Raw genomic sequence first — 23,550 nt, 5'->3', positions numbered from 1 at the left:
TTGCCCTCTCCCCCTGTGTGCCAAAAAACCAGAGGGCAAGCAAATGAACAGTGGTGACAGGAGCAAGGGGGAGGTGGACCTACTCAACAAGGGAGGCTCACTTAAGGCAACTTGTCCAAGCCCCCGTGAAACCTGGAGTGGGCACTGCAGATACAAAATACCATGATGTATCAGCTATGCAACAGAATGAAATGCTAAATATTGTAATGCTCACATCATCTCCCCAAGCAGTAAAGTTCCAGGTTTGGTTTCCTTCAGTCAGTAGGGGGTCACGGGTGGCATTTTGGCATTCTGTAATATTTGAATTTACTTACAAACATATAGGTTGAACACAGATGGAGACACAGCATAATCACTCTAATATACAGCCAAATCCACTGCTCCAAAGCAGCCAGCACCCCAAAATACATCTTTCCATGCCCCAAAACTCAGGCTTCTCTGTTTCTTCTTCTGTCCCCAACTTGAAAATTGTAGGCTATTGTTTGGTCACACATGGACCTCAGTTACATTGTCCTTTACTAGGATTGGGTGGGGAAAGGCATGTCTCTTTCAGGTATCTCTTATCTATTCAGAAGAGTTGAGGAAGATCTCAGTTTCCCTAACAAAAGAGGTACATGATAACTTTGCCAGGACTATTAAGGGAGTCTCATGCAGTACTTCTGACTCTATTAACCCTCTCCTGTACAAACCCCTCCCCATCTTACAATACCACTGCAAAGCAAGCACCAAATATGGTAAGATATCAACTGTCATATTTCAGAGAATATTTATCACCAAAGTGTCTAGAGGAGAATTTTGAGGAAAATTCCTGAGAATATACATCCCTTCATGGATCACTGCCTTGTTGTGGCGAAGGGGCTTGCGTAACTCAGTGAAGCCATAAGCTATGCTGTGCAGGGCTACCCAAGACGGACAGGTCATGGCAAAGAGTTCTGACAAAATGTGATCCACTGGAGAAGAAAATGGCAACCCACTCCAGTATTCTTTCCAAGAAAACCCCATGGTTTTCACAAGGCTAAACGATATGATGCCGGAAGATGAGCCCCTCAGGTGTCAGAAGGTGTCCAATATACTACTGGGGAAGAGCAGAGGGAATTTCCAAGTAGCGCCAGAAAGAGTGAAGCGGCTGGGCCAAAGCTGAAAGGACACTCAGCTGTGGATGTGGCTGGTGGTGAAAAGAAAATCCGATGCTGTAAAGAACAAAATATTGTTTGGGAACCTGGAATGTAAGATCAATAAATCAAGGTAAGCTGGAGTGGTCAAACATGAGATGGCAAGATGGAACATCAACATCATGGGAATCAGCAAACTAAAATGGACTAGCATGGGCGAATTTCATTCAGGTGACCATTATATCTACTACTGTGGGCAAGAATCCCTTAGAAGAAATGGAGTAGCACTCATAGTCAATAAAAGGGTGGGAAAAGCAGTACTGGGGTACAATCACAAAAACGATAGAATGATCTCAGTATGAATCCAAGGCAAACCATTCAACATCACAGTAATTCAAGTCTATGCCCCAACCACTGAGGCCGAAGAAGCTGAGGTTCTATGAAGACCTACAACACCTTCTAGAACTAACACCAAAAAAAGATGTCCTTTTCATCATAGGGGAATGGAATGCCAAAGTAGGAAGTCAAGAAATCACCGGGATAACAGGCAAGCATGGCCTTGGTGTACAAAATGAAGCAGGACAAAGGCTAATAGAGTTTTGCCAAGAGAACATGCTGATCATAGCAAACACTCTTTTCCAACAGCACAAGAGGCGACTCTACACATGGACATCACCAGATGGTCAATATCGAAATCAGATTGATTATGTCCTTTGCAGCCAAAGATGGAGAAGCTCTATACAGTCAGTCAAAACAAGACCTGGAGCTGACTGTGGCTCAGATCATGAGCTTCTTGTTGCAAAATTTTGGCTTAAATTGAAGAACGTAGGGAAAACCACTAAACCATTCAGATATGACCTCAATCATATCCCTTATGAATATACAGTGGAGGTGAGGAATAGATTTAAGGGATTAGACCTGATAGACAGAGTGCCTGAGGAACTATGGACGGAGGTCCATAACATTGTTCAGGAGGCAGCAACTCAATCCATCTCAAAGAAAAATAAATGCAAGAAAGCAAAGTGGCTGTCTGAGGAGGCTTTACAAGTAGCTGAGGAAAGAAGGGAAGTGAAAAGCAAGGGAGAAAGGGGAAGATCTATCCAACTGAATTCAGAGTTCCAGAGAATAGCAAGGAGAGACAAGAAGGCCTTCTTAAATGAACAATACAAAGAAATTGAGGAAGAGAATAGAATGGGAAAGACTAGAGATCTTTTCAAGAAAACTGGAGATCTCAAGGGAATGTTTTGTGAAAAGACGGGCATGATAAAGGACAAAGAAGGCAGGGACCTAACAGAAGCAGATGAGATTAAGAAGAGGTGGCAAGAATACACAGAAGAACTATACAGGAAAGATCTTAATGTTCCTGATAGCCATGACAGTGCGGTCACTGAACTTGAGCCAGACATCCTAGAGAGTGAAGTCAAGTGGGCCTTAGGAAGCATTAGTAACAACAAAGCTAGCGGAGATGACAGTATTCCAGCTGAGCTATTTAAAATCTTAAAGATGATGCTGTTAAAGTGCTGCACTCAATATGCCAACAAATTTGGAACACTCAACAGTGGCCACAAGACTGGAAAAGGTCAGTTTACATTCCAATTCCAAAGAAGGGCAATGGCAAAGAGTGTTCAAACTACCGTACAATTGCGCTCATTTCACATGCCAGCAAGGTTATGCTCAAAATCCTACAAGCTAAGCTTCAGCAGCATGTGAACCGAGAACTACCGGAAGTACAAGCTGGGTTTTGAAGAGGCAGAGGAACTAGAGATCAAATCGCCAACATTCGCTGGATCATGGAGAAAGCAAGAGAATTCCATAAAAACGTCTATTTCTGCTTCATTGACTACGCTAAAGCCTTTGATTGTGTGGATCACAACAAACTGTGGCAAATTCTTAAAGAGATGGGAGTACCAGAACACCTGACCTGTCTCCTGAGAAACCTGTATGAGGGTCAAGAAGCAACAGTAAAAACCAGACATGGAACAACCGATTGGTTCAAAATTGGGAAAGGAGTACGACAAGGCTGCATATTGTCACCCTGCTTATTTAACTTATATGCAGAGTACATCATGAGAAATGCTTTAGATATGTTTCAGGTTGCTTATCTGCACAGAAGCTGCTCACAGGTAAACAGATCCCACATGAGCTGTGTGGGCAACCAAAGAACATCTGACTTCACATGGGGGGATCAGTCTGTATTGAATTTGGTTTCAGAAGAATAGAGAGGAGTCAGGTGTGAACTTACACAGCGTCCTGTATGCTGTTTGTAGTGTACAGAGACCTGTATATATTGGGTGGTTTACTGTGGCCATGCTAGGAGTTGATTTCTTCTTTGTATACAGCTATGTGAAGGTCAGTGCTTCTTGCTGCACTAAGCATGACCAGATAAGGCTGTCCTGTACATTTCATACTTTCTTTCTGATAAGATTGTTTTTCTCTGCTGTGAGAAACCTTCTTTCCTGCAAAGAATTAAGGTGCTCCTTTTTCCTCCTTGGAGAAGAGAGGGAGGTGTGTGTCTTGTGACAGTCTTTAGCTCAATGAGAAAAGCCCTTAAAATCCTGGGCAGATTGTCCTGCTACCCGTTCTCACCTGAGAGGGGAAAGGCATGCCACCTGCTCATGAAAACAGCCCTGGGACAATGTGTGCTGCTTCAAGGGAACTAGGGCAGCTACAACATCAAGCTGAGGAGCATGTAAGCTTCCCTTTGCTTTTATTATCTGCATCCATTTTCCATTGACACTCTGCATCATTCTTTCTCACAAGTGGACATGAGTCATACCTTCAGATTTATTTAGGGTCAGTCCTGTCTGGGTGAGGCCCCAGATTTAAGACATAGTCCTTTGGCGAAGAACAGCTACTCATCCTCCTTGCCCAAAGATAGCGACTGGATTTAGAAACCAGCAACATATGAGCTAAGGTCTTCTAAGAGCACAATTCTATGGCCCCTACACAGCATCTCAGTAGGGATGTATGAAAGTCACTTATCTTTTACGAAATCTGATTCACGGTGGGGGGGAGGCGCCCCGTCCCTCCCCCCGAAATTCTGGCCGGGGAGGAGGTGCCCTGTCCCTCCCCCCTGAAATTCTGGCCGGGGGGGAGGCACCCCGTCCCTCCTGCCACGAATCCTGGCCGGCCGGGTTTGCAAATGGCGGCGGCTGTAGCCACCGCTGTTTGCGTCCCTGCAGTCAGCTGTGATAGGCTACGTAAATGTTTACGTAGCCTATCACGGCTGAGTTAAAAAAAACAAAAACAACCGCGCGTACGCAAATGACAGCGCCCATGGGCGCTGCCATTTGCATTCCTTATTTTGGCACGTCTAGTCTATGTAAACATTTACGTAGACTACGGTGAAAATAAGGGGAACGCAAATAGCATAGACGCTACGCTATTTGCGTTCCCCTTATTTTCGCCGTAGTCTACGTAAATGTTTACGTAGACTAGACATGCCAAAATAAGGAACGCAAATGGCAGAGCCCATGGGCACCACCATTTGAATACGCGCATTTTTTTAAAAAAAACCTCAGCCATGATAGGCTACGTAAACATTTACGTAGCCTATCACGGTGTTTTTTAAAAATCTAGCCGTGATAGGGCTACGCAAATCTTTACGTAGCCTATCACTTTTTTTTTTTTTAACTTGGAAATGGCGGTGGTGGCGGCGGCCGGTCACAAGACCGGCTGCTGCCGCAGCCTCTGCACCGCCGCCACACCGCCGCCAGAGCCACCGCCGCCAGGGAGATTCGCCCAAGGTAAGTCCCGTCCCGGGGGGTGGCGGGGGGGGTGGCAGACCGTTTCACCACCAATTTCGGGGGGCTGAATGCGCTGGCATTCGGCCTCCCCGAGATTCGTGGCAAAATTCTCTGAGATCCCTACATCTCAGGCAACAAAGGATGCAGCAAATCTCCCCATCCGAGGCTGGAGACAGAGCTCCACCCTTGGAGGAGATCCAGCTGCAGATCTCCCCCAGCCCCCCCCCCAGCTGCTGTGGAAAGCTTTGTGGTAGCTCTCTCTCCTGAGGCTGGAACTCCAACCTCAGGGAGGGAGGAAATGGGGCGTGTAGGCAGGGAGGAGGCGGGGAGATGGGGAGAGAGTGAGAAATGGGCTCTGTGACCCGTCTAATGAAAAGACAACAACAGTTTTTAAGGACGATGGAGACTGGAGAGGCCCCCCCAAAAGCCTCTGCATTTCTCCTACCCTCCCAGCAACAGCATGGCAGATCATAAGGTAATCAGGCACCTCCAACATCTCAGTGCTCTTTCCTTTGGGCTGTAACCCATAGGACTGGTCTCCAAGAGGTAGTTAACAGAGTGCTGTAGGGATTTGTGTTTGAATACAACTATGTCCCATTTAAAATGTATTATTTATTAAAATGTTGACAGGACATTTTAAGTATAACCATCATAGACAAGGCTTTTTTTTAAAGAGGATAAAACCTTTCGTCCTGTTGTCTATTTGATTTCCTTATAATTTTACCAGCATTTAGCGAGAATGAGATAACTTCATCTCAATCTATCTTCAGCGTATCCCAGGGATGGATCATGTTGCTATTTTGTGATAAGCGATAAGACTCAGAAATGCTTCATTTTTTTCCCTAGGTTTTGTCGCTCATCTTTCTTTTCTTACCTCATCTAAAACAAGTTCAGACTTTGCATTTATCGGAATGGGTGTCATAGCTGGGAATTTAGCTCCTGTGTTGCATTTACTGATAAGGGCTGTGTCGGTGCAGTTGTAACTAGAATTCATGATCGGCTTTGCTATTGTGGGCACAAAGAATCCGGATCAGCATCTTTCACTGGAAGAGAGAGAGTGCAGTCTCGCCCCTAGCAGTTTCTTTAGATGCAGAGGAATATACCGAGTCAGACCCTTGGTCCATCTAGCCCGGTATTGTCATCACTGGCTGGCAGCGGCTCCCCAGAGTTTCAGGCAAGGATTTTTCCAGCCCTACTGGGAGATGCCGGGAATTGAACCTGGGACCTTCTGCATGCAGAGCAGGGGATCTACCACTGAGCCACAGCCCCTCCCCATATACGGCCAATACACAGCAGTTGTATTGACTGTCCTTCTCCATGATATACTACCTGGAAGGTGGGGGTACCATTTTTAAGGGTCCAGATACCAATTCCATCAGCAAGGGCTGCTTAAACCTACCCAATACAGATTCCTGCAAAACAGAAGGCACGTTGTTCTTGCGCATCTCTCTGTTAAGTCTTGGTTCAAGAACACAAAGCTTTGTTTTGTTTTTTGTTTATCCGATACCTTGAAACATCCTGGCAATGATAAGAGTACAGAAGCTGAAACTGTTCGGTGTCAGGAGCGCCCTAGCTGCCTCTTGCAGTCCCTTCCAATAGCCAACTCAGGACACAGACGACGAGGATTCTTTCCAAGGCTTTATTCCTTTATTACTTTATGACTCTTTCAGATACTAATCACTAGCGACAAAGCAAGGAACAGCACTGGGGAAAGATAGCAGAGTAGCCTAAGCTCCAGGTAAGGCAGTTGGTCCCCATTTGAAGGAGAACCACGGAAAGACCTGAAACGTATGGACTAGGGAGAGATCCTCCCTCTTTCCCTTGGGTCCTCAGGATGCCACCGTTGTTTGAGCGCCAAACGAGCCATGTGCCTCCTTTCTGTGCCCTTCATCTGTTGTTGCTCCCTGCGTCTCCGCCGAGCATCCAGCAAGCCCCCCTCCAGCACTCTCTCACTGCCAGGGTCACTGTCTATCCCAGGAATGCTGGCAGGAGGAATCTCTGCCAGCTGCTGTGCCTGTGAGGGATGAGCGGGCTCCTCTCCCATGGATTGCTGTTCCTCCTCAGAATCAGAACTGCTCTGGGGCTCTATGGGCTCAGTTTCCACCCTGACATAGGGATGGCCGTGAATTTCTCCACGAATCTCGGGGAGGCCGAATGCCAACGCATTCGGCCCCCCGAAATTGTTGGTGAAATTCTCCGCCACCACCCCCCCGGGATGGGGCTTACCTCCCTCGAATGTCCCTCTCGGCGGTGGGTCCCGGCGGCGTTTCGCCGGCGTTTCGTCGGGGGCGGTAGCGGTGGCCGGTCTTCTGAGACCAGCTGCCGCCGCTGCCGCCACCATTACAAAATAAAGTAAAAAAACAACAACACCCGTGATAGGCTACGTAACGATTAATGTAGCCTATGACGGCTAGATTTCCAAAGTCAGCCGTGATAGGCTACGTTAATCGTTACGTAGCCTATCACGGGTGACTTTGAAAAAAAAAAGCGCGTACGCAAATGGCGGCGTCCATGGGCGCCGCCATTTGTGTTCCTTATTTGGTCCCGGCTAGTCTACGTAAAGATTTACGTAGACTACGGCGAAAATAAGGGCAACGCTATTAACGTAGCCTATCACGGCTGACTTTGGAAATCTAGCTGTGATAGGCTGCGTAAATCGTTATGTAGCCTATCACGGGTGTTGTTTTTTTTCCACTTTTTATTTCGTGGCTGGGGAGACGGGGCGCTTCTCCCCGGCCTGAATTTCGGATGGGTGAGGCGGGGCGCCTCCCCCCCCCAGCCTGAACTTCGGGGGGAGAACCGAAGCGCCTCCCCCCCACCGCGAAGCAAGCTGCGGGACCAGGTAAGTCCCTTTCGTACATCACTACCCTGACATTCGTTGAGGCTGAAGCTGTTCAGTTCCCAGTTCCTTATCTGCAGTTCTTAGTTCCATATTAGATTCAAAGGTGAAGATGCAGTCCAACAAGTGACTGAGATTTGAACACCATGAGACCCCCCCCGAAATAAGCCTTAAGCCCATCTCTGCTAGAGGCACAGACTGTGCTCCACAAGGTGCTATAGCTGTTTGTCCAATCTAAACCTTTGTTTTTGTCAGGAGCGCCCTAGCGGCCTCTTTCAGTACACTCCAATAGCCAACTCAAGACATAGATGAAAGGATTCTTTTCAAGGCTTTAATCCTTTTACAACTTAATGACTCTTTCAGATGCTAATCACCAGCGACTAAGCAATGAACAGCAGAGTAGCCTATGCTCCAGGTAGGCAGTTGGTCCCCGTTTGAAGGAGAATCACTTGAAGAGCCTGAACTTATGGGCAGCTGTGGCCGCCATTGCCATCAACCGAGCTGTGATAGGCTACATAAGAATTTACGTAGCCTATCATGGCTACCCCCCAAAAAAACACCAGCATATGCAAATGGCGGCAGCTACAGCGGCCGCCATTTGCGTTCTCTATTTTTCGCTGTTCTAGCCTACGTAAATATTTACGTAGGCAATTACGGCGGGAAAAAAAGGGAACTGTAAATAGCGCCCACTATACTATTTGCGGTTCCCTTTTTTTCCCCGTCGTAATTGCCTACGTAAACATTTATGTAGGCTAGAATGGCGAAAAATAGAGAACGCAAATGGCGGCCACCGTAGCTGCCGCCATTTGCGTACGCTGGGGTTTTTGGGAGGGGGGTTAGCTGTGATAGGCTACGTAAATTCTTACGTAGCCTATCACGGCTGCCTGGCTGGATGCAAATGGTGGCCACTATGGCGGCTGCCATTTGCATCCACACCAGCCTATCCGCGGCTGGAAATCCGGCTGCAGACGGCCCTGGCTGGCTGCTCCGCGGCCTGGCCACGGAGTGGAGCCAGCCATTGAGGATTCCAGGGGGGAGGACCGGATCGCCTCCCCCCCTGTCGAGGATTCCGGGGGGGAGGGACGGAGTGCCTCCCCCCCCCAGCGGATGCCCCGATCGGAACAGGTAAGTGATTCGTACATCCCTACTTCTCACACTTTCTCACTGCCAGGGTCTCTATCTATCCCAGGAATGCTGGCAGGAGGAATCTCTGCCAGCTGCTGTGCCTGTGAGGGATGAGCTGGCTCCTCTCCCACGGATCGCTGATACTCCTCAGAATCAGAACTGCTCTGGGGTTCTATCGGCTCAGTTTCCACCCTGACATCATCCCCTCTCCCATGAGCCCCCCCCTCGTGCTCCTCCCCTGGGACCCCAGGTTTGTGGGGCTACATCTGGTGGAAGCACCTCAGCAGCAACAGAGAATGCACATTTTCTGCGGGTTCCCAGGTTCGCTCATCTGGCCCGTACCCCTTCCAGTCCACTAGATATTGCAGGTGGCCACGAGAAAGGCGGGAGTCCAGAATCTCCGTGACCTCAAACTCCTCCTCCCCCTCCACCAGCACTTGTGGCGGGGGGGGGGACCAACCGAGCAATGAGGGTCACCAGAAACCAGGGGGGACAGCAAGGACCGATGAAAAACAGGACGGATCTTCATAGAGTGGGGGAGAGCCAGGCAAAAAGCAACAGGGTTAATCTGGGCCGTGATCTGGAAAGGCCCCATGCGGTGAGGCGTGAGCTTCCTTGCGGGCGAGTGAGAGGGGAGGTATTGGGTGGACAACCAAACCCAGTCCCCCAGTTGCAGAGATGGACCTGGCTGGTGCCGCCGGTCTGCAGAGGCCTTGTAGGCTGTCTTGGCTTGCTCAAGGGAGTCCCGTAAGAGGTGGTGTACCGCTCGCAACTCCTCTAAAAAGTCATGGGCTGCTGGCACTGAAGAGGGAGCTAAGGTGGACCGGAAAGCCTTGGGGTGGTAACCAAAATTGGCAAAAAATGGAGTTTGGCGGGTGGAAGCATGGCAGGCATTGTTATAAGCAAATTCTGTGAGATGCAGCAAGGAAAACCAGTCATCTTGCTGGTAATTGACATAACAGTGCAAATATTGCTCCAGAGTCGCATTGGTGCGCTCAGTCTGACCGTCCATCTGTGGATGGTGGGTGGAGGAAAGACGGAGCATCGCATGGAGAAGCCCAAGTAGCTCCCTCCAGAAATGGGGAGTGAATTGGACCCCCCTATCCAAAATGAGACCCTCAGGCCATCCGTGGAGCCAAAAAACATGCGCCAAAAACAGCTCCGCCGTCTCCCTGGCTGTGGGCAACCCAGAGCAGGGGATGAAATGGGCTATCTTAGAAAACAAATCCACCAGCACCAGAATGGTGGTCTTACTGTGTGAGGGAGGCAAGTCAGAGATGAAGGCAAGAGAGAGCAGTTTCCAAGGTCCTGAGGGGGTAGAGAGGGGGTGAAGCAAGCCTGTGGGCTTACCTGAGGGGGCCTTCGCCCGCTGGCAGGTTGGGCAGGAGGTGACATAGGTCTTGACGTCCCGACACACATGAGGCCACCAAAAATCCCACGTCACTCCGTGCAGGGTCTTGGCGAAGCCAAAATGCCCAGCGGTGGGGGAGTCGTGGCACTGATGGAGGATCTTCTTGTGGAGGGGTCTAGAAGGCACATAGACCCGACCAGAATGGTAAAGCAGGCCACCTTGCAAAGAGAAGGGGGTAGAGTGGGGGGGCAGAGGCTAGCCCCAATTCCTCCACTTTTGTGCGAACAAAAGCATCCTGAGCCTGTGCCGAGTGAATAAGCTCCTCCCAAGAGTGAGGGACCGCAGCTGCCGCCAGGCTCTGGGGGGGGGGAAGAATCGGGGGGGGGATTTCCCTCACCCCCTGGCTGGAGGTCCAGCTTACGAGAAAGAGCATCTGCTTGTAGGTTGTCAGAGGACTTCACATGGCGAATCTTGAGGTGGAACCAGGGGGGAAAAAAGCGACCACCTAATCTGCCTCTGGTTTAAGGAACAGGCTGTCTGAAGATGTTCCAGGTTGCAATGGTTGGTTCTAACTTCAACTGGGTGCTGTGCCCCCTCCAGCAGATGATGCCCGGTCTCCAAAGCGGACTTGATGGCCAACAGTTCCTTCTCCCAGATGGTATAATTCCTCTCAGACATGTTCAGCTTCCTGGAGTGGTTGGCGCAGGGTTGCAAACCGCCGCCCGCCCAATCTGACTGAAAAAGCACCGCCCCCACCGCAAAGTCAGAGGCATCAGTTTGCACTACAAAAGGCTTCCTCGGGTCGGGATGTAACAGGATCAGCTCAGAACTAAAAGGCTTCTTAAGTTCCTCGAAAGCCTGTTGGGCAGATGCCATCCAATGAAAAGGAGATTTCCTGCCCTTAAGGAGGTCCGTGAGAGGAGATGTCAGGCGAGCAAAGCTGGGCAGGAACTTTCTGTAGAAATTAGCAAACCCCAGAAAACGTTGTAAGTCCTTCTTGGTGGATGGAGCCTGCCAGGAGAGGACAGCCTGGACCTTTGCAGGATCCATCCTGATACCGTAAGCTGAGATAATGTAGCCAAGATAGTCCAAAGAGGTTAAGTCAAACGCACATTTCTCCAGTTTGGCATACAGATGGTTCTCATGGAGGCGCTGGAGGACGGTGGAGACATGGTGCTGATGGGCGTGGGGGTCCTCAGAAAATAGAAGTCAAAAATCAAGATACACAATTGCGGAAAATCAAGATACACAATGAGGAAAGGGTCCAAATAGTCCCGGAAGATGGCATTCATAAAACGCGAAAGCGTGGGGGGAGGAGGGCACAGGAGAGCCCAAACGGCATCACTAGGTATTCATAAGTTCCATACTGGGTGCCAAAACAGGTCTTCCACTCGACCCCCTCCCGGATGTGAATCAGATTGTAGGCGCCATGCAGGTCCAACTTTGTGAAAATCTTGGCTTGCCCCAGGCGCTCCAGCATCTCAGGGATCAGGGGGAGGGGGTACTTGTCAGGGATTGAGACTGAACTGAGGGCTCTGTAGTTCTCCAGATTTCATGGTCACAGAGATGGTAGGGGCGCAGGCGGGGGAGGAGGAAGGGCAAATGAAGCCATGTCTGAGGTTTGTGTCCAAAAACTCCTGCAGAGCTCGAAGTTCTGGCTCTGACATCAAATACAGTTGGCTGGCAGGGATGGTCACCCCCGGAATGAGGTTAACGGCACAGTCAAATGGGCAGTGGAGGGAGGGGGAGCTGGTCGGTCTCCTTGTTGAAAACATCCCGAAAAGCCGCATACTTCTTTGGGAGGATCACGGTAGCTGAAGAACTGCCAGAAGCAGACGAGGAGGGGGAGGAAAGGGTTAAGGCCTGGACTGGGACTGGTGCCTTGATCGGGAGGCAATGCTCCCAGCAGTAGGGAGACGCAAACTCCACTTGCTGAAGCTCCCAAGAAATCTGAGGATTATACTTAGAGAGCTAGGAAACACCCAGCACGATTGGGTATTGGGCAACCTTGGCCAAGTGAAACTGAATCTGCTCAACATGGGACTGGGCGCGCAGAGTGAGCAGAGCTGTAATCTGGGTCACCGTGCCCAAAGAAAGAGGATGCCCATCAATGGTCTCCACTACCAAGGGGGCAGCAAGAGGCAGGGTAGGACTCTTATGGAAGAGGGTGAAGGTTTCATCCATGAAACTAGTCGTAGCCCCTGAGTCCACTAAAGCCAGGGCTTCCACCCCACCCCACTGGGAGGAGCAGAGGTGAACATGCAAGAGCAGATGGGAGGGTGGGTGGGGGTTGCGGAAGGCACCCACCAGGTGTGGAACTGACCCCCACACTGGAGACCCCCAACAGGCTTGGGGGGCAGCCTAGTCAGTCCTGGGGGCAAGGAGGAGGAGGAAGAGGAAGGAGAGGAGGGGGAGGCAGAGGAGCTGGGGGTCTAGCGCGGCAGGTTTTGGCGAAATGTCCCAGCTTTCCATACTGAAAGCATGGGCGCTCAGTGTGCCACCGCTCTAGTTCCTCCGGCAGCAGTGGGGCTCGGGAAGCTCCCAGCTGCATCGGAGTCTCTTCCGCCCCCACCGCAGGGGTGGGGGTTGGGGGAGGGGGCAGGAAATGGGGGGAATGGGAGGAGGGAAATCTCGGCCCCTGGCGCCCCACCGGGTCTGCCGGCGCCCCTCCAGCCGACTATCTATCTGGAGGCAGGTCTGGATGAGGTCCTCCAAAGTAGGCGGGCTAGGCGTGCGCGCCAACTCCTCCAGATCTCGTCGTTCAAACTGTCCAAAAACTGAGCCACCAGCGCGGCATCATTCCACTGTAAATCCTGCATCAGCAAGAGAAAAGTTGTCGCATAGCTGGAAACTGAGTCCTTGCCCTGCCTGAGGTGGCGAATCTCCTGAGAAGCCATCTGCATGTGCAGGGGGTCACCGAAAAATCTGGCCATCGCTGTCATGAAACCTTGATAGTCCCCGAGCAGGGGGTCATTAGCGAGAAGAAGTCCTGAAGCCCATTTAGCTGCCATGCCTGAAAGTAGATTAATGATGAAACCCACATGAACCTGTTCCATCAGGAAATCCTCAGGTCAAAGGCGCATGTACAGCTCTGATTGGGCCTGGAAAATCTGAAAAAGTCCTTTCTCCCCAGAAAACGTCTCTGGCAAAGCCACTGGGCACTTGTGGCAGGGGGGAATTGGAGGTGGTGGGGGTTGAACCGCAGCTTGTAGATTCTGTATGGCAGTTGTCAGTTGAGCCACTGTATGGCAGTCGTCAGTTGAGCCACTTGATCACGGAGAATCTGGTTTATTATTTATTATTATTTATTAAATTTATTAATCGCCCATCTGGCTGGTCACCCAGCCACTCTGTGCGATGTACAACACACCATAAAACAATTTAAAACAATAAAATTCTACCATAATTTTTTTTTAAAATACCCTAACCCACCCCAAATGCCTGCCTGAACAACCACGTTTTTAATGCATGACGGAAGCTCATTAAAGAGGGGGCATGACGGAGTTCCCTAGGGAGGGAGTTCCACAGAGTGGGGGCCACCACAGAAAAGGCCCTCTCCCTCGTCCCCACCAGTCTAGCTGTCCTGGCTGATGGGACAGAGAGAAGGCCATCCGAGGCTGATCTTGTTAAGCAGCCTGTCTGGTGTTGCTGGAGGCGCTCCTTAAGATAGGCTGGGCCGGAACCATATAGGGTTTTAAAGGTCAAAACCAACACCTTGAATTTGGCCTGGAAAACAACTGGTAACCAGTGCAACTCCTTCAGCACTGGAGTGATGTGATCTCGCCGGTGGCGGCCTTTAATCAGGTGAGCCGCCACGTTCTGTACCAGCTGCAGCTTCCGAACCATCTTCAAGGGTAACCCCACGTAGAGCGCATTACACTAGTCTAAACGAGAGGAGACCAGGGCATGTACTACCGATGGGAGCAGATGGTCGGGAAGGAAGGGGCGCAGCCGCCGTATCAGATGGAGGTGATACAGTGCTGTCCGGCTCACAGCTGACACCTGAGCCTCCATGGACAGCTGGGAGTCCAAAATGACCCCCAGGCTGCGGACCTGGTCTTTCAAGGGTAGCCGTACCCCATTCAACACCAGGTCAACATCCCCTAGCCTCCTCTTGTCTCCCGCCAAAAGTACCTCGGTCTTGTCAGGGTTCAGCTTCAGCTTATTCCTCCCCATCCAGCCACTCACCGTCTCCAGACGTTTGGACAGGGATTCTATGGCCAACCTTGGTGAAGATTTGAATGAGAGGTAGAGCTGCATGTCATCTGCATATTGATGACACTGCACCCCAAACCTCCTGATGATAGCCCCCAGCGGCTTCACATAGATGTTAAATAGCATCGGGGAGAGGATGGAACCCTGTGGCACCCCACAAGTAAGTGGCCACGGGTCCGAAACCTCCTCTCCCAGTGCTACCCTCTGGTACCTGCCGGAGAGGAAGGACCGGAACCACCGCAATACAGTGTCTCCAATGCCCACCCCTCCAGGCGGTCCAGAAGGATACCGTGGTCAACGGTATCAAAAGCCGCTGAGAGGTCGAGGAGAACAAGGAAGGAGCCTTCACCCCTATCCAGAGCCCTCCTCATATCATCCACCAAGGCGACCAAGGCCGTTTCTGTCCCATGCCCAGGCCTGAAGCCCGACTGAAATGGGTCTAGATAATCAGTTTCTTCCAAGTGTGCCTTCAACTGCACCGCCACCACCCACTCAATCACCTTGCCAAAAAATGGCAGATTTGAGACTGGGCGAAAGTTGTTCAGAACTTGAGGATCCAAGGAGGGCTTCTTTAAGAGCGGTCTTATCACTGCTTCCTTGAGGGCTGATGGCATCACTCCCTCCTCAAGGGAGGCGTTCACCACCACCTTGATCCCCTCACTCAGTCTCTCTCTGCAGCTCATAATGAGCCAAGATGGGCAAGGATCAAGTAAGCAGGTGGTCGGCCTTACAGATGAAAGCACCTTGTCCACTTCATCAGGAGGAAGAAGCTGGAACCGATCCCACAAAACCGGTTTGCCACAGGCCGCCTCTTGCTCACTAACTGTATCCACAGCGTGCAGAGTAACACACCTAAGCTGATCAATTTTATCTGCAAAGTGCCTTGCCAAGGCCTCACAGGAGGCCTTAGAATGCTCCAGTGGTTCCGGGGCCACAGGACCGACCAGGCTCCGGACGACTTGGAACAGCCTCCTGGGACAGCACTCTGCAGACGTGATGGAGGCAGCATAATATCCCTTTTTTGCTGTCTTCACCGCCATGTGATAGGCTGAAGATACAGCTCTAGCCCGTGTCTGATCGTCTTTGGAGCGAGACTTCCACCACCAGCACTCTAGCCGTCTCACCTCCTGTTTCAGAGCTCGTAACCGCGGATTGAACCATGGTGCAGTCCGAGCCCTGTTCAGGGGGAGAGGGCGTTTCGGAGCCACCTGATCTAATGCCCCAGTGATTGCGGCATTCCAGCCACCCACCAGGGTCTCGACCGAGTGGCCGTTGGCGTGCCCCAGAGAATCCCCAAGCGCATTCAGGAATCCATTTGGATCCATAAGACGCCTGGGGCAAACCATTTTAATGGGTCCTCCACCCCTGCGGAGGGGTTGTGGAACCGAGAAGTCCAACATCACCAGATAGTGATCTGACCATGACAAGGGGGTGGTGGATATACCCCCGACTTCCAGATCACTCCCCGCTTCTCCAGAAACAAACACAAGGTCTAGTGCATGACCGGCTACATGGGTGGGCCCAGTTAGAATATGGTGCAGCTCCCAGGAGGCCATGGTCTCCATGAAGTCCCGAGGTGCTCCTGTGAGGATGGCCTCTGAATGTATGTTGAAGTCCCCCAACACCAGTAAGTTAGGGGACTGTACACGCACATCAGAGACCACCTCAAGCACCTCGGCCAGGGAGTCAGTCGTGCAGCGGGGTGGACGGTACATGAGCAGAATCCCCAGACTGCCCTTCGGGCCCAACCTCCAGTACATGCAGTCAGCAACCTTGGTCTCCCAGAGAGGGGGTCTGGTGAAGACCAAGGACTCTCGGTAGATAACAGCCACTCCCCCTCCCCGATCCCCAGCCCTCGGCTGCTGTGCATACGAAAATCCGGCTGGACACATGGCTGCAAGGGTTGGAGCAGCAGCCTCGGCCAGCCAGGTCTCCATAATACATGCCAGGTCTGCACCCTCATCCAGGATCATGTCATGGATGAGGAAGGTTTTCTGGGTAACAGACCTGGCATTGCAGAGCAGCAAACGAAGGCCAGAGGATGGGGTGATGCCTCCCCCAGCCATCCTTTGTCTCTGGACAGGCCCGGAGCAGGGGACAGATACTACACATCTCTCCCTTGTTCCCCTTACCTGGCATGGCCTGCCCCTAGCGCTCCGCCAGCGCCTGCTGCCCAGCCTCGGTATGTTCTGGCCCCCAGCACTCCCCCCACTGCCTCCATCAGGTGGACACATGCCCCCTCGCTCCCGCCTATCAGGCAGGCTACCCACCCCTAAAAACACAACAAAATCCCCCAGAAAAAAACAAAACAAACAAACAAAACAGTTAAAAATCCCCTTAAAAATAATGCCAGGCAGGAGTCCATAGGGAAGGCCTGGTGGTGTTGGTGGCGGCGGCAGTGGTGGTGGCGGCGGTGGCGGCGGCAGCAGGCCCAGCAGCAGCAGCAGGCACGCCTCTTCCCCGATGGTGGTGGTGGCTTCTCCTGCAGGCCCTGGCTCTCCCAGGCCACCTCAGCCAGCCAGCTTATGTAGCCCCTCCAGGGAGGGGCAGATGGAGCAGCACAGCTGGCTCGGTACCTGGGGGCCTGGTCCTGCAGGGACTGGTGGTCTGCCAGGCAGAAGTCTACAGGGAAGGCCTGGTGGTGGTGGTGGCGGCAGCAGCAGCAGCAGGCGCGGCGGCGGCAGCAGCAGCAGCAGGCGCGGCGGCGGCAGCGGCAGCAGCAGCAGCAGCAGGCCCGGCGGCGGGGGCGGCAGCAGCAGCAGCAGGCCCAGTGGCGGCAGCGGCAGCAGCAGCAGCAGCAGGCACGGCGGCGGGGGCGGCAGCAGCAGCAGGCCCGGCGGCGGCAGCAGCAGCAGCAGGCGCGGCGGCGGCAGCAGCAGCAGCAGCAGCAGCAGGCACGGCGGCGGGGGCGGCAGCAGCAGCAGGCCCGGCGGCGGCAGCAGCAGCAGGCCCAGTGGCGGCGGCGGCGGCAGCAGCAGCAGCAGGCCCAGTGGCGGCGGCGGCGGCAGCAGCAGCAGCAGGCCCAGCGGCGGCGGCGGCGGCAGCAGCAGCAGCAGGCCCAGCGGCGGCGGCGGCGGCGGCAGCAGCAGCAGCAGCAGCAGGCCCAGTGGCGGCGGCGGCGGCAGCAGCAGCAGCAGGCCCAGTGGCGGCGGCAGCAGCAGCAGCAGGCCCAGCGGCGGCGGCGGCGGCGGCAGCAGCAGTAGCAGCAGGCCCAGTGGCGGCAGTGGCGGCGGCGGCGGCAGCAGGCCCAGCGGCGGCAGCGGCGGCGGCAGCAGCAGCAGCAGCAGGCCCAGTGGCGGCGGCGGCGGCAGCAGCAGCAGGCCCGGCGGCAGCAGCAGCAGCAGGCCCAGCGGCGGCAGCGGCGGCGGCAGCAGCAGTAGCAGCAGGCCCAGTGGCGGCGGCGGCGGCAGCAGCAGCAGGCCCGGCGGCAGCAGCAGCAGCAGGCCCAGCGGCGGCAGCGGCGGCAGCAGCAGCAGCAGCAGCAGGCCCAGTGGCGGCGGCGGCGGCAGCAGCAGCAGCAGGCCCAGTGGCGGCGGCGGCGGCAGCAGCAGCAGCAGGCCCAGCGGCGGCGGCGGCGGCGGCAGCAGCAGTAGCAGCAGGCCCAGTGGCGGCAGCGGCGGCGGCGGCGGCAGCAGGCCCAGCGGCGGCAGCGGCGGCGGCAGCAGCAGCAGCAGCAGGCCCAGTGGCGGCGGCGGCGGCAGCAGCAGCAGCAGGCCCAGTGGCGGCGGCGGCGGCAGCAGCAGCAGGCCCGGCGGCAGCAGCAGCAGCAGGCCCAGTGGCGGCGGCGGCGGCAGCAGCAGCAGGCCCGGCGGCAGCAGCAGCAGCAGGCCCAGCGGCGGCAGCGGCGGCGGCAGCAGCAGTAGCAGCAGGCCCAGTGGCGGCAGCGGCGGCGGCGGCGGCAGCAGGCCCAGCGGCGGCGGCGGCGGCAGCAGCAGTAGCAGCAGGCCCAGTGGCGGCAGCGGCGGCGGCGGCGGCAGCAGGCCCAGCGGCGGCAGCGGCGGCGGCAGCAGCAGCAGCAGCAGGCCCAGAGGCGGCGGCAGCAGCAGCAGCAGGCCCAGCGGCGGCAGCAGCAGCAGCAGGCCCAGCGGCGGCGGCAGCAGCAGGCCCAGCGGCGGCGGCAGCAGCAGCAGCAGCAGCAGGCCCAGCGGCGGCAGCAGCAGCAGCAGGCCCAGCGGCGGCAGCAGCAGCAGCAGGCCCAGCGGCGGCAGCAGCAGCAGCAGGCCCAGCGGCGGCGGCAGCAGCAGGCCCAGCGGCGGCAGCAGCAGCAGGCCCAGCGGCGGCGGCAGCAGCAGCAGCAGCAGCAGGCCCAGCGGCAGCAGCAGCAGCAGGCCCAGCGGCGGCAGCAGCAGCAGCAGGCCCAGCGGCGGCGGCAGCAGCAGGCCCAGCGGCGGCGGCAGCAGCAGCAGCAGCAGCAGGCCCAGCGGCAGCAGCAGCAGCAGGCCCAGCGGCGGCGGCAGCAGCAGCAGCAGGCCCAGCGGCGGCGGCAGCAGCAGCAGCAGGCCCAGCGGCGGCGGCGGCGGCGGCAGCAGCAGTAGCAGCAGGCCCAGTGGCGGCGGCGGCGGCAGCAGCAGCAGGCCCGGCGGCAGCAGCAGCAGCAGGCCCAGTGGCGGCGGCGGCGGCGGCAGCAGCAGTAGCAGCAGGCCCAGTGGCGGCAGCGGCGGCGGCGGCGGCAGCAGGCCCAGCGGCGGCAGCGGCGGCGGCAGCAGCAGCAGCAGCAGGCCCAGAGGCGGCGGCAGCAGCAGCAGCAGCAGGCCCGGCGGCAGCAGCAGCAGCAGCAGGCCCGGCGGCAGCAGCAGCAGCAGCAGGCCCGGCGGCGGCAGCAGCAGCAGCAGGCCCAGCGGCGGCAGCGGCGGCGGCAGCAGCAGCAGCAGCAGGCCCAGCGGCGGCGGCAGCAGCAGCAGCAGGCCCAGCGGCAGCAGCAGCAGCAGGCCCAGCGGCGGCGGCAGCAGCAGCAGCAGGCCCGGCGGCGGCGGCAGCAGCAGCAGCAGGCCCAGCGGCAGCAGCAGCAGGACCAGCGGCGGCGGCAGCAGCAGCAGCAGGCCCAGCGGCAGCAGCAGCAGGCCCGGCGGCGGCGGCAGCAGCAGCAGCAGGCCCAGCGGCAGCAGCGGCAGCAGCAGGCCCGGCGGCGGCGGCAGCAGCAGCAGGCCCAGCGGCGGCGGCAGCAGCAGCAGCAGGCCCAGCGGCGGCGGCAGCAGCAGCAGCAGGCCCAGCGGCAGCAGCAGCAGCAGGCCCAGCGGCAGCAGCAGCAGGACCAGCGGCAGCAGCGGCAGCAGCAGCAGGCCCGGCGGCGGCGGCAGCAGCAGCAGGCCCGGCGGTGGCGGCGGCGGCAGCAGCAGCAGCAGGCCCGGCGGCGGCGGCGGCAGCAGCAGCAGCAGCAGGCCCAGCGGCGGCGGCGGCGGCGGCAGCAGCAGTAGCAGCAGGCCCGGCGGCGGCGGCAGCAGCAGCAGCAGGCCCAGCGGCAGCAGCAGCAGGACCAGCGGCGGCGGCAGCAGCAGCAGCAGGCCCAGCGGCAGCAGCAGCAGGCCCGGCGGCGGCGGCAGCAGCAGCAGCAGGCCCAGCGGCAGCAGCGGCAGCAGCAGGCCCGGCGGCGGCGGCAGCAGCAGCAGGCCCAGCGGCGGCGGCAGCAGCAGCAGCAGGCCCAGCGGCGGCGGCAGCAGCAGCAGCAGGCCCAGCGGCAGCAGCAGCAGCAGGCCCAGCGGCAGCAGCAGCAGGACCAGCGGCAGCAGCGGCAGCAGCAGCAGGCCCGGCGGCGGCGGCAGCAGCAGCAGGCCCGGCGGTGGCGGCGGCGGCAGCAGCAGCAGCAGGCCCGGCGGCGGCGGCGGCAGCAGCAGCAGCAGCAGGACCAGCGGCGGCGGCAGCAGCAGCAGCAGGCCCAGCGGCAGCAGCAGCAGGCCCGGCGGCGGCGGCAGCAGCAGCAGCAGGCCCAGCGGCAGCAGCGGCAGCAGCAGGCCCGGCGGCGGCGGCAGCAGCAGCAGGCCCAGCGGCGGCGGCAGCAGCAGCAGCAGGCCCAGCGGCGGCGGCAGCAGCAGCAGCAGGCCCAGCGGCAGCAGCAGCAGCAGGCCCAGCGGCAGCAGCGGCAGCAGCAGCAGCAGCAGCAGGCGCAGCGGCGGCGGCGGCAGCGGCAGCAGCAGCAGGCCCGGCGGCGGCGGCAGCAGCAGCAGCAGGCCCGGCGGCGGCGGCGGCAGCAGCAGCAGCAGCAGGCCCAGCGGCGGCGGCGGCGGCGGCAGCAGCAGTAGCAGCAGGCCCAGTGGCGGCAGCAGCAGCAGGCCCAGCGGCGGCGGCGGCGGCGGCAGCAGCAGCAGCAGCAGGCCCAGCGGCGGCAGCAGCAGCAGGCCCAGCAGCGGCGGCGGCGGCAGCAGCAGCAGCAGCAGGCCCGGCGGCGGCGGCAGCAGCAGCAGCAGGCCCAGCGGCAGCAGCGGCAGCAGCAGCAGCAGCAGCAGGCGCAGCGGCGGCGGCGGCAGCGGCAGCAGCAGCAGGCCCGGCGGCGGCGGCGGCAGCAGCAGCAGGCCCAGCGGCAGCAGCCGCAGCAGCAGCAGGTGCAGCGGCGGCGGCGGCAGCAGCAGCAGCAGCAGCAGCAGCAGGCGCAGCGGCGGCGGCGGCAGCGGCAGCAGCAGCAGGCCCGGCGGCGGCGGCGGCAGCAGCAGCAGCAGGCCCAGCGGCAGCAGCCGCAGCAGCAGCAGGTGCAGCGGCGGCGGCGGCAGCAGCAGCAGCAGCAGCAGCAGGCGCAGCGGCGGCGGCGGCAGCGGCAGCAGCAGCAGGCCCGGCGGCGGCGGCGGCGGCAGCAGCAGGCCCAGCGGCAGCAGCGGCAGCAGCAGGCCCGGCGGCGGCGGCGGCAGCAGCAGCAGGACCAGCGGCAGCAGCGGCAGCAGCAGGCCCGGCGGCAGCAGCGGCAGCAGCAGGCCCGGCGGCGGTGGCAGCAGCAGCAGCAGGCCCAGCGGCAGCAGCGGCAGCAGCAGGCCCGGCGGCGGCGGCGGCAGCAGCAGCAGGCCCGGCGGCAGCAGCGGCAGCAGCAGGCCCAGCGGCGGCAGCGGCAGCAGCAGGCCCGGCGGCGGTGGCAGCAGCAGCAGCAGGCCCAGCGGCAGCAGCGGCAGCAGCAGCAGGCCCAGCGGCGGTGGCAGCAGCAGCAGCAGGCCCAGCGGCTGCAGCGGCAGCAGCAGCAGGCCCAGCGGCGGTGGCGGCAGCAGCAGCAGGCCCGGCGGCGGCAGCAGCAGCAGCAGCAGCAGCAGGCCCGGTGGCGGCGGCGGCAGCAGCAGCAGGCCCAGCGGCAGCAGCGGCAGCAGCAGCAGGCCCAGCGGCGGTGGCGGCAGCAGCAGCAGGCCCAGCGGCAGCAGCCGCAGCAGCAGCAGGCGCAGCGGCGGCGGCGGCAGCAGCAGCAGCAGGCGCAGCGGCGGCGGCGGCAGCAGCAGCAGCAGGCGCAGCGGCGGCGGCGGCAGCAGCAGCAGCAGGCCCAGCGGCGGCGGCGGCGGCGGCAGCAGCAGTAGCAGCAGGCCCAGTGGCGGCAGCGGCGGCGGCGGCGGCAGCAGGCCCAGCGGCGGCAGCGGCGGCGGCAGCCGCAGCAGCAGCAGGTGCAGCGGCGGCGGCGGCAGCAGCAGCAGCAGCAGCAGCAGCAGGCGCAGCGGCGGCGGCGGCAGCGGCAGCAGCAGCAGGCCCGGCGGCGGCGGCGGCAGCAGCAGCAGCAGGCCCAGCGGCAGCAGCCGCAGCAGCAGCAGGTGCAGCGGCGGCGGCGGCAGCAGCAGCAGCAGCAGCAGCAGGCGCAGCGGCGGCGGCGGCAGCGGCAGCAGCAGCAGGCCCGGCGGCGGCGGCGGCGGCAGCAGCAGGCCCAGCGGCAGCAGCGGCAGCAGCAGGCCCGGCGGCGGCGGCGGCAGCAGCAGCAGGACCAGCGGCAGCAGCGGCAGCAGCAGGCCCGGCGGCAGCAGCGGCAGCAGCAGGCCCGGCGGCGGTGGCAGCAGCAGCAGCAGGCCCAGCGGCAGCAGCGGCAGCAGCAGGCCCGGCGGCGGCAGCGGCAGCAGCAGGCCCAGCGGCAGCAGCGGCAGCAGCAGGCCCAGCGGCGGTGGCAGCAGCAGCAGCAGGCCCAGCGGCAGCAGCGGCAGCAGCAGGCCCAGCGGCGGCAGCGGCAGCAGCAGGCCCGGCGGCGGTGGCAGCAGCAGCAGCAGGCCCAGCGGCAGCAGCGGCAGCAGCAGCAGGCCCAGCGGCGGTGGCAGCAGCAGCAGCAGGCCCAGCGGCTGCAGCGGCAGCAGCAGCAGGCCCAGCGGCGGTGGCGGCAGCAGCAGCAGGCCCGGCGGCGGCAGCAGCAGCAGCAGCAGCAGCAGGCCCGGTGGCGGCGGCGGCAGCAGCAGCAGGCCCAGCGGCAGCAGCGGCAGCAGCAGCAGGCCCAGCGGCGGTGGCGGCAGCAGCAGCAGGCCCAGCGGCAGCAGCCGCAGCAGCAGCAGGCGCAGCGGCGGCGGCGGCAGCAGCAGCAGCAGGCGCAGCGGCGGCGGCGGCAGCAGCAGCAGCAGGCGCAGCGGCGGCGGCGGCAGCAGCAGCAGCAGGCCCAGCGGCGGCGGCGGCGGCGGCAGCAGCAGTAGCAGCAGGCCCAGTGGCGGCAGCGGCGGCGGCGGCGGCAGCAGGCCCAGCGGCGGCAGCGGCGGCGGCAGCAGCAGTAGCAGCAGGCCCAGCGGCAGCAGCGGCGGCGGCAGCAGCAGCAGCAGCAGGCCCAGAGGCGGCGGCAGCAGCAGCAGCAGGCCCAGCGGCGGCGGCAGCAGCAGGCCCAGCGGCGGCGGCAGCAGCAGCAGCAGGCCCGGCGGCGGCGGCAGCAGCAGCAGCAGGCCCAGCGGCAGCAGCAGCAGGACCAGCGGCAGCGGCAGCAGCAGGCCCAGCGGCAGCGGCAGCAGCAGGCCCAGCGGCAGCGGCAGCAGCAGGCCCAGCGGCAGCGGCAGCAGCAGGCCCATCGGCGGCGGCAGCAGCAGCAGGCCCAGCGGCGGCAGCAGCAGCAGGACCAGCGGCAGCAGCGGCAGCAGCAGGCCCGGCGGCGGCGGCAGCAGCAGCAGCAGGCCCAGCGGCGGCGGCAGCAGCAGGCCCAGCGGCGGCGGCAGCAGCAGCAGCAGGCCCGGCGGCGGCGGCAGCAGCAGCAGCAGGCCCAGCGGCAGCAGCAGCAGGACCAGCGGCAGCGGCAGCAGCAGGCCC

Source organism: Heloderma suspectum, chromosome 3, assembly GCF_057233095.1.
Source record: "Heloderma suspectum isolate Gila_16-S chromosome 3, 16-S_ref, whole genome shotgun sequence".
Lineage (NCBI taxonomy): Eukaryota > Metazoa > Chordata > Lepidosauria > Squamata > Helodermatidae > Heloderma > Heloderma suspectum.
The sequence above is the reverse complement of the archived record's forward strand: the minus strand, read 5'-3'. Positions refer to the sequence as shown.